Source organism: Periplaneta americana, chromosome 12, assembly GCF_040183065.1.
Source record: "Periplaneta americana isolate PAMFEO1 chromosome 12, P.americana_PAMFEO1_priV1, whole genome shotgun sequence".
Lineage (NCBI taxonomy): Eukaryota > Metazoa > Arthropoda > Insecta > Blattodea > Blattidae > Periplaneta > Periplaneta americana.
Genome location: NC_091128.1, coordinates 51,598,137 through 51,617,089, shown reverse-complemented (window position 1 = coordinate 51,617,089; position 18,953 = coordinate 51,598,137).

Sequence of the window (18,953 nt, the reverse complement as noted above, 5' to 3'; positions counted from 1 at the left end):
TCAAGATAATCGGTCCCACACCCGTGATCAAATTTGATCATCATCAACTCGCTTGTTTAACTTTGATCGAGATTGATACTCCGCAAATTGGCGTTGAAGATGGTCAAGTGCCGACGTAACCATGCTCAAATTTTAATCGAGAATGGTGCACACGGGCACAGGTCTCAAAAACCGCCACTGATTGCTGAAAAAATAATTTTGTCTTTCTGTAAGGGCTTGCATATTGTTCTATGAACAAGTACCAAGGTTAAAAATTCTTGTTGCATAAAGGTTAGGTTTACCATGGGGAGAGAATAATGGTATCTGATCGGTCCTTCAACCCATAGTTCAATGAATCACTGCTGGTTTCTCTACGGGGAAACGTTCGATTCGACCTAAAAACGAAAGTCAACAAAAACATTTCTGATTCAAAGAATGAACCTTTAGAGTTTATATGAAAATGTTTGCATGCCTTTTAAGTTAAAATCATATTTGAAGAGTTCGCGAGAAAAACGATGAATGTCATAGTTTTCTTAAGGTAGATGTCATTATCTAATTCAATGGATCACTGCGAAATTTAATGTTGTTCTTATGAAAAATTGTAAAAAGGAGAATTATCACCACGAATACAGTAATCCTTTCCTTTATTTTCTATAGAAACAGCACTACATCTTGCAGTTATATACTCAATTAGATCATTAACTAATCCTTAACAGAAATGTGACATTCATCGTTTTTACCGCGACTCTTCATTTGGTTTGTTGTCTTTAATTAATATGTGAGATAAGAGTCAATTGTTATGTATAATAACTGCATATCGGCATGGGTGTTCTTAAATATACGCAAATTGATGAATATTGGAGGGATATACTGGTAACTCAGAAATATGACCCGATAGAGCAATTTGGATGCTTTTTTCTAGTTCAGGAGCTCAAATTACTCTTTAATCAGGTATTTTGATCGAGATTATCGAAAAAAAAAAAAGTCAAAATTTGTTGACTGGTGTAATTATTTTTTGTAGTTGATGTAAGTTTCTTTATCGAATGATATTGTGGCAATCGATATATTTTATGTTTACGATTTCATTTTAGAAGTATTTCAGTTTTTTTTTTAATTTGTACACGACCATTTTAAGCCACAAAACAATCTACAAGTAAACTTGTAGCAGTAGGCTAACAATCAATGATTCGTCAATGAAACATGCTTCATACTTTCTGATAATAAAACAATGTCTGTGAAAAACATGTAATATAGTACATTCCAGTAATTCAACACAACTGTGTCATAGGCCTACTGGTAAGGAAAATCGACGTGTACTTAAAATTTAGATTAGCAACATTCTTTGTCTCTCTATCGTGAGAAAAAAGACGTTGCTGGTAATAAGGTGTTGGATTTGGTCACGCCAAAAGCACAATAGGCCCTGTATATTAGAATAGTGATTACTCATTTTATTTATGTATGATAACAATTTTAACTGAACCGTTCAAGACAACAAGAAGTATATTCCAGAGAACATTTCCTAATAGCGATACTCCCAATACAGCTATATAATCACAGTCTAGTATATACAGTCACGAAGCTCAATGCGTAATAAATATGCATCCATAGATAGTTGCTGACCACTAGAATCGCAACTATCGCCTCATTACAGACAATGCGAAATATTACCGGCACAGTCTAACGTTCCTAGTACCCTCAAAACTCAAGCTTCATGACTGTATATACTATAGTCGTGTTGCTGTTATTTCCGGTGTGACTCCTCCCCTTTGCTTACGTCTTGGGAAGTGAAGGCTCTATAAAGTCTAGGTAGGTAGTATCATTCGCCATTATTGTTCTTTCGTTACCAAGCTACCAGATGAGGAATCTATTTGCTTCACCGTTAAACATTATCATGTCGTAGCTCCTATGATAATAAATCAAACTCACTGTAATTGAGCAAATAATTGACCGGCAAATAACGTCCTCGTGTCCTTTCTGCGAACGCCAACGAAAGAGCCAAAATGGCGGGCGATTATATTAAGTATTTATCGAGCCTTAGGACATACATTACATCATCACTAGCGAATGACAAGACGCACACGTTTAAATGTAGCCGACATGCAACGTGATTGTCTGCCGGAAATAAGAGCGACGGGACTATAGACTTTGATATTATTATGACAACGTGACGCACCACCACATATCGGGGCTACTAGTTCTGGTGGTAAAGGTGATGTGGAAGCATACAAATAAGCAATGCATGATATTAAATAATATAACATATAACTAATGAAATATATAAAAGAATACAAGAATATACCGGGACAATGAGATTAACTGACATGAAAGAACAAAGAGTTAATAATAATGGAAAATATGTAACAATATTAAACTAAATGAAATAAAAAATGAGAAATGGCCGCTAATCAGTACAATATAGGGGAGAGTCGGGTAGTATCGGACATCGGGTAATATCGGACAGTGAGCTTCTTTCATCTACCACACGATGATAGTACCTGATTGATATGGTTACGTTTCTGTGATGTCGCATAGAGAAACGTAACCATGTCATTCAGGTGGTAGATGAAAGAAATGCACTGTCCGATATTACCCGCTGCCCGATACTACCCGACTCTCCCCTACACTACTATAATACAGCAGGTTCAAAGCTACATTCAATCTTAACTCGGCTACTAATAAATTATAAACACACATCTGTACAATATTAAACTATTACAAATATATCGTAGACTAATGAGAGGAGAAAATGACTCAAAGAATTTAGAAAACACCAAGTTAATACTTTACCAAACAGACGAATCTCGGCTAATACTTTATCAAACAGGCGAATCTCAGCTAATACTTTACCAAACACACCAATCTCCGCTAATACTTTACCAAACAACGAATCTCAGCTAATACTTTACCAAACACACGAATCTCAGCTAATACTTTACCAAACAGACGAATCTCAGCTAATACTTTACCAAACAGACGAATCTCAGCTAATACTTTACCAAACAGACGAATCTCAGCTAATACTTTAGCAAACAGGCGAATCTCAGCTAATACTTTACCAAACACACGGATCTCAGCTAATACTTTACCAAACAACGAATCTCAGCTAATACTTTATCAAACAAGCTAATCTCAGCCAACACTTTACCAAAAAGACGAATCTCAACTAATACTTTACCAAACACACGAATCTCAGCTAATACTTTACCAAACAACGAATCTCAGCTACTACTTTATCAAACAGGCTAATCTCAGCTAATACTTTACAAAACAGGCGAATCTCAGCTAAAACTTTATCAAACAGGCGAATCTCAGATAATACTTTACCAAACACACGAATCTCAGCTAATACTTTACCAAACAACGAATCTCAGCTACTACTTTATCAAACAGGCTAATCTAAGTTAATACTTTACCAAACACACGAATCTCAGCTAATACTTTACCAAACACACGAATCTCAGCTAACACTTTACCAAACAGGCGAATCTCAGCTAATACTTTACCAAACAGACCAATATCGCAATAACCAATACATGTTACTATAATCTGGACCCTTCCAGAATAATTCATCGTAGCCAAGTATAACTTCCGCGTTCTCGAAACTTCAATACAAATCAATACTAATTTCCGCGGCACAATTTCAAACCCTCTCGTCTACATTTCTACACCAAGACAAATCTTCGAGTAACCTTACAATATCAGACGATACGAGGTTTCGAATAACTATTTTACATGTATAGGCCGAGGCGAATTCCCGAGTTTAATTGCCTACATGAGGGGTTCCCAACCGGTGTGTCGCGCAGCCACATGGTGTGTGTCGCGAAATTTTGAAGTTGAAAAATAATTTTATACCATCCAGAAAGGCTCTTTACAACGCATTTTTTTATTTACAACGAAGTCTTTGATATGGTACATTTTATTTCAAGAAAGACTTTACTAATGAAACTTGAACACCTGCAACAATTTTCAGTTTTATTTTTCTGCCTGGCAATAATTCGAATGAAAGTGAACACTGCAACAATGCTTAGTAATTTGTTTACTCTTTCCACTTAGTAATAAACAGAGTTTAGAATCGTCAAAATGTATTGGCCAGTTTCAGTATATACGTGTGAGCGGGTGATAGTGCGACTATTTTATCGAAAGTGCTTTATTTAGATTTTATCATGGACAAAGTTTTAATTCGAGAAAGACAATCAGAATCAATTTCTGGGTTAGATGACAGCAGTGTTAATTCAAATAATGTGTGCGAAAACGCCCTTCAGAGTTCACAAAAACGTAATGCTTTTCGTAAATATAGTGATGAATACTTGCAATATGATTTTACGTGGCGTGGAGGTGAATACAAACAAAATCCCGAGTGTCTTATATGCGGAAAATGTTTTGTCAAATCGATGGTGCCGAATAAAAAAATATTTAAAACTACCGTTTTCAACATCATAATTGTGTGAATCAGCATTTCCTACCATGACAATAGTGAAATCTCAACAAAGGAACAGACTGCTTCACTGTTGCCAACATGTCGCCCAACAATCTCGCTAACTTTTCAGAAAAAAGTAGCTAAATCTCTCCAAAGTTTGTTTAAAAATCCCCAGAAATGTCGCTAAAAATTAATAATAAATATCAATAAATAAAAATAAAAACATACAGATGCGGAGAAAGGCGGCCGGGTAGCTCAGTTGGTAGAGCAGCTGGCTACGGACTGCAAGGTCCGGGGTTCGATCCCAGGTGGTGACAGGATTTTTTCTCGTTGCCAAACTTTCAGAACGGCCCCGAGGTTCACTCAGCCTCCTATAAAATTGAGTACCGGGTCTTTCCCGGGGGTAAAAGGCGGTCAGAGCGTGGTGCCGACCACACCACCTCATTCTAGTGCCGAGGTCATGGAAAGCATGGAGCTCTACCTCCAGGCCCCCCCCAAGTGCCTTCATGGCATATTACGGGGATACCTTTTTTTATATGCGGAGAAAAATATAATTTCCTCGTCGTCACCCTCTTCTGCGGAGTCTGGTTGTGTTGTTGGCGGCTGTGATGTTGAGGTGGAAGCTGATTGTGAATACACTGCACTTGATTTAATCATTGACACTACACTTTCTGGCAAATTGTAACACTTTTTAAATATATATTAAATTTATTAAAATTAGCAAAAACTACAGTCTCATTTGCTTCACACGAACTGTCGGCACAAAATTCCGAAACTCAATTGCCTAGGGTCGGTTCGGAGTGGAAAATCTCCGCGTTGCGGGGAAGAACCAAGATTACATCAGCTGCAGCTTGCGACTCGTCACGTGTCAATCAAAGTTGCCACGTTTATGGGTGTTGGAGCAGTAGCGTTGAGAGAGAGACCTAACCCGTGAGAATCATTGAATCAGCATCTTTCACCCCTAATCACTGATCACAAATATATGAGATCAGGGCTATCACGTATGAATCATTAGACTACTCAACATGCACCCATGCCTCTTCTAAAACTAAGAAGTGCATTACTTCGGTTGAATGTTTAACTTAAAAGAAAGAAAAAAGTGGGAAAATATAAATCCGCAGAAAGGTCGCTAATCATATTTTACAAAATTTGTCGCCGAGACTGATTCAAAATTCCCTAGATTTAGCGACTTATCGCTAAATGTGGCAACACTGAGACTGCTGCATCTGGTCTGGTCTGTTGGTCTGTCAATCATAAGTCCACGTATAGAGAAACCGACGAAGCGCAGAGAGATTTTTAACACATAACTTTCTTTTTTCTAATGTCACTCAAGTTGAAGCTTTTTTTTTTAGATTGCATGTTAACATCGACCTATCTACAACACTGGATGTCCGACGCTATAAAGAAATCAATGTTATTGTTATTGTATTATTAATAATAAAAAGAAATAAATGTGTCGCGATATATTGGGTTTTCAGTAAAATGTGTCGTCAGTCAAAAAAGGTTGGGAACCACTGGTCTACATGACCAGGCAAAGGTGAGTTTTCGAGTGTAACTTATCTACATGTCCAGGTAGAGGCGAGTTCAGAGTTTCGATGCAATACTACTCGTCTAATCAAGAAATCTCTTATTTCCTTCTCTCTCGTCTGCCCACAATTCCTTGTTGCTATTAGGATAGAACATTCGGGAATATGCCGATAATATAGGTGGCGCTAGGTGCTGAAGAGCTGCCCGAGTGGTCGAGACGACGCACAGTGTGCAATTTTCCCGATCTAGGTGGACAAAAATCAAATTTCGACTTGTTTAGTTACGCATAGGTGAATATGAATTCGTGTTCCTTAACATTTGGAGAATGTTATGAGTAAGAGCTTTTACTCAATTATCAGCGGCAAACTATATTTAGAAGGGTATAAACAATAAGTTCTAACACTTCTACAGGCTCCGGTTCAGTAGTATAGAGCAGCCGTGGCGAAAATGCGACTCACGAGGACATTGTGGCTCGCAGTGCATTTCCCTTGTTTCCTACCTACAACCCCCACCCTCTCACTCACTGGAGACAAACTCCATTCCATTTGTATTTGTCTCTGACCTGCGAGTGGCGTATCATCGCAATGTCTCTCTCGAAACCATGTACCTCTATAAAAACGAAATAGGATGGGAGGACGCATTTTTTGGCTGACAGTATGACGAGAATATTAAATGTCTGATTTTTTCACAAGTATTACTAGGAAAACGGTTGTATAACATAAAACGGCATTATAAGTTACATGTTACTGATGAAACATTAAAATGTTAAGTATTATTATTATTATTATTATTATTATTATTATTATTATTATTATGATCTCTGTACGTCGATCCTTTTTCAGCAGATGTACGAATAATGCGGTTAGATCTTCAAATTAAACTCACAGATTTACAATGTGATGTCAAATGAAAGCTAGATGTAAGGACTTGACAAATGTTGAACTTTTCAAATCTTTGGCAAAAAATAAATATTTGAAACTCCGTTCTTTCGCTTGCTCTGTTGAAGCCATGTTCGCTACAACTTACGTTTATGAAAAATTATTTTGAACAATGAAAATAGTAAAAATCAAATTTAGATCATGACTGACAGACAAATATCTTCGTGATCAACTACGACTGGTAGTTTTGATTTTGAAACTCTGTCGCAGAGACATTCTGAAGACAGTTAATTTTAGTTTGTGACAATGTGTCCTGTTTTCTCGTTCATTTCTTTCTTCGTTACACGTACTAAACATTAGTTTGTAGCCTTGCAGTACTGTATATAATTTTATAAGTGCTTGACGTAAGGAAAATGAAAATCCGTTAATAAATCAGACAGTTGCTTCACTTCCCCTTCGGGTGTCCGCCTCCCTCAATAGGTGCTATGCACGTTGCAGCTTACACAGTGGCTCGGCGCACGATGGCATTTTCGCCGCGGCTGGTATAGAGAGAGAGACTTACTATGTGGGTGAAAAGGAGCCAATTGTTAGCGATTTATAATGTTGTGAGACATGTAGTCTGTTCAGATAGGTACGTTCTTACTAATGTAACTTCATTTAGAAGTTTATAAAGTATTTTCTCTCTTACAGTAAGGTTTAAATATTACAATTGAAAAAGTTATGTTTTGAACGTTCTCAAGTACAGGCCATATCAAAAGTCCGGTAACACTTTCAATATTTTATTACACAAAAACTACCTACTAATGATAGCACTTTCAAACACACGTCAGTTTAAAGTCAAACTCTCAAAGTTCGTTTTACACCTTACAGAGATTCGATGTGTGAACCACGAGTGACTCGGCAGATGTCCAAACGATAATCAAACTCTTCCCATACCCTTTTCAACATATCCTCTGTGACCGTGGCGGCAGCTTCTCGAATTCTGGTTTTTTGTTCCTCTAAATCACGTGGCAAAGACGGTACAAACACACGGTCCTTTAGATACCCCCATAGAAAAAAGTCACATGCAGTCATATCGGGTGACCTTGGTGGCCATGTCATGAAACATCTGTCCCTTACTCCAGCACGTCCTATCGAACGATCAGACATCTCAGTATTCAGGTAAGCACGAACTGCATTGTGGAAATGTGAGTTTTAGTATAGCCGGTCACGTCCGGTTACAACAATTCTTTTACCATTTGAGCCGTTCAGAGCAGAAGTGGTGTAAGTTAAAAATGGGTAATGAGGGTTAAAGTAAACATTCTGTAAAATACAGCGCAAAGTATCATTAATATTCAATTTATTTAAACTATTAGTAGTCAGTGGATAGCAAGAAGGACATATTAATTGCTACTTTGCCCTATATTTTACAGAATTTTTACTTTAAACATCATTAACCAATTTTGACTTACACCACTTTTGCTCTGAACGGCTCATTTAATACATCATTTAGAGTGTTGAATTCTTGTTTCAAAATTTGCGCGTTTTTGCGCATTTATCAGTAATTAATTTTTTTCAGTGGTGGGGTGTACGGTAACTGTTCCATGTTTGGCTTAACACCAGAGAAGAATCATTGACTAAGGAGGTCGACCTGGTTGGCGAGTTGGTATAGCGCTTGCCTTCTATGCCCAATGTTGCGGGTTCGATCCCGGGCCAGGTCGATGGCATTTAAGTGTGCTTAAATGCGACAGGCTCGTGTCAGTAGATTTACTGGCATATAAAAGAACTCCTGCGGGACAAAATTCCGGCACATCCGGCGACGGTGATATAACCTCTGCAGTTGCGATCGTCGTTAAATAAAACATAACATTGAACATTCACTAAGGAAGTTTTTAATCACTGTGAGAGTGTTTTAAGCCCACAAAATTATTCACATGATATGGATTATCAGTTTAAAAATACATTAGACACGTTTTTATCTAACTTTAACAAGCGCACAGTGAATCAGAACGCAAATCATTAGCTGGACAAAATTAATAAATTCTCTGCAGTCTAACGAATTATGAAACTTTGTACAGCCTTACAGGTGGCACACATGTTTTGTGTACAAACTCTGATTACGTTTGCACAAGAAAAACTACCCTTTCATAGGTGGTGCATTTAGACAGAATTAATAAGTTTCCTCCTATTTAAAAGATTCTTATGAATCATTGTACAGAAGTTACAGGTAGCATGTATTTTTATGCACAAACTATATTTACGGTTCCATAAGTGGAACTACTCCTTTAAGAGATGCATTTAAACAAAATTAAACAATTTCCCTCGTATTTAATAGATTTTTTATGAAACTTTATACTTATATATTACCTGTAACTCCTGTACAAAGATTCATAAAATCTGTTATGTAGGAGAGAAGTTACTATTTTTGTCTGAAACCACCTCGTATAAAGGGGTAGTACCTCTTAAACAATCGTAGTCAGAGTTTGTACACAAAGAATATGTGCTAACTACAGGGACATTATTTTTACTAACATTTTTAATATTAACCTGGCTATATCTTTAGAGTACCGGAAACACCGTTCGCTACGCCCTTCCACGACTGGAGTTCAATGATACTGGCGTAAAACACAAACAAATCACTTTACTAGGTATAGGAGGGAAGAAAAGTACTTCAGCCATTTACTTAAACTAGGAAATATCGCGATTTTGAGTTCGATAATTTTCATTAGGTTTTTGTTTAATCAAAATGCAGTATTGTATTAACAATAAGTGTTTTTACTCACGAACTGAGTTATTCATGCGAACGTATTCATTGTGCAATGTATATTATACTGTCTACAGCACATTAGCGTAGAATTTAGAGAATTAAATTAAATTGAAAAATAATCATAATATGGATATTTAAACACATATTTGAAAATGGTGGCCGTTCATTTCGATACAGGCTTCAGTTCTTTTGTGCATATTATCGCACTATAGACTATTGCATCTAATTCCAATTGCCAGTTTCGTCCTTCGTACTAGTAACTCATGTTGAAATAATTCTGTACCTATTCTATAAAAGAGTACCTTACGTACTGTAAATTCAATCTTCACTTCTGCCCGACCCACACAGATAAAATTACTCAGACATGCTATCTACTGTCCGTCCCAGTGGTTATGTCGCAGGATCGTAGAAAGGGGGGAAATCACGTAACAGTTAATTACTTAACGAGGCCCTTTTATTTAAGTTATTTTAAACAGTTGTATAACATTACGTAAACGTCCAATTCCTAACAGAAATTAATGTTTTCAGAAAAGAGCTAAGACAGCCCAGCTTTTACAGAGGGGCGTGCAGAAGCAGATGGAGGAAATCGGGATGCGACGTAGGCAAACGGACAGAACCTGTACGAAAATATGATTCAATATTGAAAGCTCTTTCGTCACTGTAAAACGCGAACATATTTCTGGAACGTACTATACTCACTAACTCAGTGCTGTTTACTATATGCGGCCTTGATTCTGTCTGGAGGACAGTTGAAACTTCATTAGTAGAAGGGGTGGAAGTGAAGTACAGTCAAAAACTCAGGTACAATAAAAATTGAAGTAAGAATAAAATGATGTCCCTGTATAAGGTCTGTACAAAGTTTGATAACAATCCGTTAGAATGCAGAGAAGTTACTAATTTTGTCCAGCTAGATTTGCGTTAATGCACAGTGTGCGACGTGCACGGCTCAACCGGTATGCACAATTGCGAATGAAACAAACAGTAGCGAGTCTATTTCAGACATGAACGCGTAAATGATGACGTCATGTGCCAACGAGAGGAAAGTTAAATGGGACTAGAAACTCCTTCCCACTCTGTTTAATGTTTGCCTACAAGAAAATGTAAACAACTGAAAGATTATACAAAGAAAGAATAAAAGAGGTGCCAGTTATATCCAGATGCAGGCAGAAAATGTAAGTCGAAATTGAAGGAGAACCCATTGGTTCCTCAAGGAGCCTATAATTTATACCCAAATCTGATCCGCTTCCCGGGATCGGATGGACCCTGTTGTAGATCCTGTATCTTGAAAATATCTTGAGTAGAGTCGGGAATAGAATTTGGGAACCGTTGTTTCATAGACTGGAAAGCAAATAAAAACATAAGGAGGTTGTCAATGAATAGTAATATCGAGATCTAATGTGACTGAGAAGGATAGTTATAGCTAAGCTAGTATTCCTGCTACCTAAAGAATCAAGTTGCGCGTAAATAGTCTATATAGTAGGTGGAACCCAGGTGATGCAGCAGAGAAAGAGACAGACAAACATGTTCTTACTGCATGTTCGTAGAGTACATCCAACCTGAAATAAAATTAGAGCAAATGCCGACTTTATAATCTAACGGCGCAACAGCCCGAAGTTGGCCAGGGCCTACCTACGTGACAAACATTTTTTCTTCATAAAGTATGGGTACAAAGTGCTGACGGATTTGGGGCTCACTTGGAATATGTTCCTTCGTGTACTTTTCTAGAACTTCTCTAAAGTGTTTATTGTTCAATTTGTTAAGCGGTATATTGGCATTGACCATCATGGCACATATCCCTGCAAAATATGGATTTCTTATCCTACTCTCCCTGAGTTTGATGGTACTGCTTGTTTTGAGTTACGTTCAATCATATTTTTATGCCTTTTTGTATTGCAGTGTCTTTCAATGCAATGTTTTCTTGTAACTTTTATATTACTTTGCACAAATTACATGTAATGTAAGTTATTACTGGCTTCGAACTCCTGAATTAAGTCCTCCAGCCTTTCATACTTCGAACTTTTGTCTTCGTCATTTTACCTCGTCACAAATACAAATGTTACGTTAAGTAAATAATACGACTTTTACACTTCACTGGTTTAAAGCACTCCCTATGACCATGTTCCGGCTTCAACACAAACTAGAGTGAGCGTAAGATGCGGTTCTATGTTGTATCAGACGGGACGTATCCCTGTGATGTGACGTCAGATACAGTATGATAGTAGGCAACTGTATTCCAGCTTAAACGTAGCTGAAATACTAAGCTTATTCATAGTAAACAGAACACAAGCAATACTGTATAGCTACAATAGTCTTGTGCATCAGGGAATCACTTCACAATTCATTCCAGCACCAGCGTCCTATTTCGAGGACACCATTTGCCTTATTGTCAGAGACAATACAGATACAATATTAAAATACGAAACTATCCTCATAATGTTTTCAGAAAACAAACATTTCACAGCAAAAATCTCGATGTTGGTAGTGGTAGACTCGAAGGCAAAATAAAGGTTTATAGAGTGAAGAAAAAATAAATGCGTATTAGCAAAACTGTAATAGAAATCAAATCTAAAATTATATATATATATATATATATATATATATATATATATATAATTCAGTTTATTATTTTCCGCATAATATGCACACAATAAAATTAAGTTATAAAATGTCCTATGATGGGTGAGTTGATACCTTGAGTGTCAAATTTTGTAAAGCAATATCAATGATCTTAAAAGACTAACAAGCATTCTCACGGGGGCAAATAAAAAAGTTGTTTTTTTTTTCTTTCACCATGTTAATTATGTCAAAACAAGTGCTTGTACAAATTTTGCCAGTCAGGCACAATTTCGAGACCGTAAAAAACGTTTCCCTGAGACCGTTTACAGAAAGAAAACATAATATCATTGGAAAAATTTATTGAAATAGATACAACTGTTGAGCTATTTCTCAACATATTTCCCACTGGAACTGAGACATTTGTCATATCATGGGATCGACAGAGAGGTGCAGACGGCTGTCACACATGGTTCCAATCCCAGGCGACAGATTTCTATGACACGGGGATATAAAAGTTGATCCCACGGTATGACAAATGGGTGAAACGAGCGTTGAGTGACTTCCGCCGAATTTGGAATAGACACCGACTGACTTGAACTGCCAACATAGGAAACAAAAAATCACTGCCTGTTCAAGAGCGCCACACTCAATCGCTTTCACCTTCATCTTGACGATAATAAAATCCTAAACTAACCTATCACTAAAATCCTAACCTAACCTAACCTAACCTAACCTAACCTAACTTGTCACAGATTCACCTATACAAGGCATTACAAAAGTCTAAATTGTCCTAACCTAACCTGTCACAGATTCGTATATGCAAATCATAATAAAAGCCTAAACTAACCTAACCTGTCACAAAAATTCTAAACTAACCTAACCTGTCACAGATTTGCCTATACAAGGCATAACAAAACCCTAAACTACCGTAACCTAACCTGTCACAGATAAGTACGTAAGACATAATAAAAGTCTAAACTAACCTAACCTGTCATAACACTCCATTTTCTTACCCCTACACACTTCCCTGAGGTATGAAAATGGCCGAATTTCTACCCCGCTGGAACATTGCAAACAACGTTCGTAATGTCTCGTAAGTTATGTTGTACGACATGTAAGACGGCTGAAGATGCATATATCCGTAATAGAAAAAGAAGTCACACAACGCTTGTTTAACCAAATCTTTCCATGAAATTGTGTTTTCTTTCTTAAACGGCTCCAGGGAAATTGCACTCGAGTGGTCAGAATTTAACAGTATTAACATGGTGGAAGAAAAGAAAAACAACTTTTGGTAAATTTAAAGATATGATGGAAGGTTATGATGTCATAGATGACGTCACAAGGTAGTTATAATAGTTACATACAGGCATGTTGTTTTTTTAAATTTAAGATTTCATTACATATTTATGGAGTTAATGACATTAGATTAAGCGTATACATAATATTTCGTACTCACCATTGTTTATTCACCATGCACTTCCGACTATTCCTTCACTAGTATAACCTGTAACTAAGCTTAAATAAGTTTCACTGCTAGCTGTTTGTGAAGTCATTCCCTGAAGCGAACATTATTAAGCACGATGTTTTGTAGAATTTAAAATTGACAGTCTTTAAAGCAAGTATTATTTGTAATAGTCATTTTCTTGCACTCACTACACTATAATTCTAAACGAAAAGTCACTTTTGATTATCGTTTCTAAGTTTTAAATTTCACTTGTTTTTCACTATGGACACAATGCTTTGGTTCTTCCGATGGAAGTAAGTTATATTCTCTATAGAACTAAATACTTTTGTCTGTAGTACGTAGTGATGATATTATAATATGTATGCACTTTAACGTGTGTTGTAGCTATGTATTAAGCATGTTGCACAGTTTTACTGATACTTTCTGCCACAGTACACGCATTAATCGAAGTCTAGTATGGAAAGTGCGTAGGAATTTAAGTTTTCTACCAATTTTATAAATTTTATAGTACTTATAATGCCATCTATTGTTTCGTTTATAGACTATTACCATAGAAATAATCGACAGCTAATTTTGACGAGTAGTTTGCAACTTGTCTCCTTGGCTTAATGGTTAAGGTGTTGGGCATATGCTGAAATGTAAGGATTCTTGGTTCAAATCCCAACGTCAGCAATACGACAAGAGTGAGTAATGTTGTCGTTGTTCTTGCAATAACTCCTATGTGATATATTTGTCTATTTTTAGATTTTTGCTGTATTAAATAACTTAAATAGCGATACAGCAAAAATAATGAAAGCTCCTATGTGTAATTATATTTCTTTGTTTCAAAAATGTAAGAATTCACAGTCTTCTATGTACGGCTGCCGTAGAATGAATAAATGTGTTTTTCTTCCTACTGAAAAATGTTATATTTTGCACATAGGAGTTATTGCAGGAACAACGACGATGTAATATAGGTAGTTAATATATGAGGGGTTCACAACCAGAGTGGACCAAGTCCGTCTGGAATAGTTCTGAGATATTGAGTCTTAAAGTTCCTGGCTCAGGCTTAGCAACCTTCACCTTCCATAGGAAATGCTGCCCTCTGTGGAGTAACAAATGAGTTATGGATTTTGTTTGTTATGGCAATGAATAAATCTAAGTTTTCTTCATCCGAGATTGTACAGGGACATCATTTTATTTTTACTTCAATTTTTATTGTACCTGAGTTTTTGAATGTACTTCACTCCCACCCCTTCTACGAATGAAGTTCAACCGCCTTCCACACAGATCCAAGTCATAGTAGCCTTACCGTCACAGTACGTTCCAAAAATATGTTCGCGTTTTCCAATGACGAAAGAGCTTTCAATATTGCATCATTTTCGCAAAGGTACTGTCGTCCATTTGCCTACGTCGCATTCCGGTTTTCCCCACCAGCTTCTATTCGCCTCTCGGTAAAGGCTAGTGGTTGGGCTGTCTTAGCTCTTTTCTGAGAACATTAATTTCTGTTAGGAATTGGACATATACGTAATATTATACCCATACAACTGTTTAAAATAACTTAAATAACAGGCCTCGTTAAGTAATTAACTGTCACGTGATTTCCCTCCTTTCTACGATCCTGCGACATAATCACTTGGACGGACAGTAGATAGAATGTCTGAGCAATTTTATCTTTTCGGATCGAGCAGAAGTGAAGATTGAATTTACAGTACGTAAGGTACTTTTTTATAGAGTAGGTACAGAATTATTTCAACATGAGTTAGGCCTACTAGTACGAAGGACGAAACTGGTAATTGGAATTACATACATTAATCGAAATGAACCGCCACCATTTTGAAAAATGTGTTTAAATATCCATATTATGATTATTTTTCAATTTAACTTCATTCTCTATAGTGTACGCTAATGTGCTATAGACACTCTAATATACACTGCATAATGAATACGTCCGTATGGACAGCTCAGTTCGTGAGTAAAAACACTCACTGTTAATACTGTGCTGTATTCTGATTAAACAAAAACCAAATGAAAATTATCAAACTCAAAAGCTTGATATTTCATAGTTTACGTAAATGGATTAACTACTTTTCTTCCCTCCTATACCTAGTAAAGTGATTTGTTTGTATATTACGCCATCGAACTCCAGTCATGGAAGGGGTTAGCAACCGTTGATTCAAAGGTATAGGCAGGTTAATATCAGAAATGTTAGTAAAAATAAAATGATGTCCCTGTATTAATCCACAAACTGATCACTGGTGGACTTGGTCCACTCTGGTTGTGAGCTCCTCATATATAGAAGTAGAGTGTAATTGTGAATTTGTAAAACGAAAAATAGAGCCTACAAAAAAAAAAGTAAGATAGAAGGAAAGGAGAGAAGGTAAATAGGCAAGCATGAGAGGGGGAAAAAAATAAGAGAATAATTTTAGTCAATTCTCGTATGGCGGTAGTAGTGACGTCATCTATGACATCATACCTTTCCTTCGTATATTTAAAATTACCTAACTTTTTTATCAGCCACCATGACAATGTTTGCTTGCAAGTGTTTTTTGCGTTTATCAGAAATTCTTATTAAATTAAATAAATAATTAAAGCTGCACCATACCAGCGTCTTTCGCTACAACAACCAAAAACGATCAGTACGCTATAGTGAGATTAATGTAGTACTGAATGTAATTAACAAGTGTTATGTTTTGTAGATGCTCTCATTAACACTCCTTATTATGCAGTACACTCGGGTCGGTGTTAAATGCTAGAAAGGATTGTTTAGGTCTGGCTGAATCTACAATTTGAAGCTTTTTCTCATGTCGAAACCGGGCAAATAGTGTATTTTACAAAAGTTTATTAATTATTACAATACACATTTTTAATTAATTACATTCTATTCCAGTCACGTTATTAAATTAATACAGTACACAAATTTAATTTACGAAAATGTAATTTAAACGGAATAAAACGCCAATACAGTAACTCACGAAGTACATGTAACACTAAACTTATAAGTCAGGCCTGCACAAACAGCGCTCAACGAGCGCGCGCGCTCCTTCGGAGCGGGAGAGCCGAGTTTACCGCTCGCCGAAACGGAGAGGAAGATACGTCAGAATGACATAGACCTGCTCTGGGTAGAGGAGAGGGAAACGACCACTCAGCTAATCTAGTGGAGTGCAGTGTGTAGGTCTATTCTCAGTAACTGTTTCACGTTGCTTACTTCCTGCTACAGTACAGTATGGAGGAATCTAAAAGACGGAACATAACATTTAACGATTTACAGCTCGAACTTATTGATCTACATGTGACCTAAGAGCTAAAGATCGTTTGAATAATAGTTCTAGCCTGGTTGAGTTTTACAAGACTAAACATTAGCAATAATATCCACGACTACACAGACTGGCTGTGAAAATGATTGCTATGTTTGGCTTAACATTTATATTTCTGAGCAACTGTTTTCTATTATCAACTTTAATAAAGGCAGACATCGAACATCTGTAACTGATGTTTCATTACGATCAGTAGGCTACTGTTCCTTTCAGCTGCCAACAGCATAAAACCTCGTTTTCATTTACTGATAAATAAAAATATAACAACATGATATTGTACATTTAAGTAGCTATAGAATTTCTATTATTTCTGTAAAATAAATATTTCAGTATTAATTAATAATAGTCCAAGATAGTTTTGCAAACACTGAACGGGAATTCATTTCATAAGCACTCGTAATAGTACAGTACTCCCTTTTGTGTACATTTTGTACGAGATCACCCCTTCTTCCAGTCCACCCTTATACAGAGCGGAGCTAATATCTGCATTCCGCTCATGAGCTGTGAGCCGGTTCGGAGAGCGCAAACCTTGTGCAGGCCTGTTATAACTAGACAGTGGATGCGGGATGACTTATCGTTGAATGTAGGTGCACATTTACTATATGTTACATTTTTTCATTCAGACAGGTTTTAAACGTAAACAGACGACGTCAACATGCTACTGTATCTCCGTAGAGTCAGAAGGAAAAGAAAAATAACGTACTGTAGTACATACCTTGCAAGTTCAGTCCTCGTCATTATTGATGCAATTACCAGCGTTGCAGTAAACGACGATATATTCTCGTAAGTTGTCGAAGCTGAATCGTCTTCGCCTATCGCTTAAACAGTTTTTGTGTCGAGAGAATTTCTGAAGAAAAACTCTAAAATGGGGATCACTCAATTTCTTTAGAGGAATATTAGCACTGAGCATTATGTTGCACGTGTCTTTTAGACCTGCACGACTAAATGATGATGATGATTCCTCAGATTTAATTTCAACTCATTTCCTGTGTGATGTACTGTTGCAATGTTTCTCTATAGCCTGAGTTGTTCTGTTTTTTATTTCAATTTTACATACATTACACACGATATTGTCTTCGTTAACACATAAAATGTCACTCTCATACTTCTTAATTGCATTTCGTATCTCTGAGCGAATTTAACGTCTTGACTTCGACATTATGAATGGTTCAGCACAACATATTCAACTCGTACTAAATACTAGAGCAGGATAACACAACTGCACACATGTGGACCGGGGTTCCTTCGTTCTGTACGCTGCTGTACTCGCCAGGTACACAGAAGACGAACGACGCGGCACGTGCCATATACTCCGATACGAAACAACTTCACTTTTCCTTAAGTCATCCCGCATCCACTGTCTACTGATTAAACACTAATATGACAGACTTTGTAATTAAAAAAAATGAAAAAGTCATAATAGTCTATAATTTTATTTTTGGTATTACCGTCATTATTATTATTATTATTATTATTATTATTATTATTATTATTATTATTATTATTATTATTATTTCATGGAATGAAGCTGTCTTGTGTCACTTCCCTCTTTAGCAGAAGAGCTATTCCACTCGAAACTGATCAAGATTTGATATTGCTATCTCCGATTTTCTTTTTTAACTTTTTTGGACACGTTTAACACTTTTCTGAGTCTTGAGCTCAGGCGGAAGATAAAAATATAGCCTACTTATTACTAGATGGTGGAACCGGGATATTTCAGCAAACAATGTATGCAAGCATTGACTATAGCTTTTACATACTCGGTACTGGGCACACACTGCGGACATAAACAAAGGTAGTACAGTCTGGTTATGATTGAAATAAAGTACATGAATACATACCTTATACATGCAAGGTTCCGTCTTCTTCGGTTTCGTTGCCGCATTACAATGAACAACAAAAGACATCCGAAGATTTGCGAACTGAAACGTCCTGCGGCGATCACTCAAACAGTTTTTATGTTTTGAGAACCACCGTTCAACATCACAGGATGTCAATGGTGAACGCAAATAACGACTGGTGTTTCGACATTGCACTTGTACACGTTACCAAATACAGTAGAGCGTCTCGTTTAGGCACAGTGAAAACG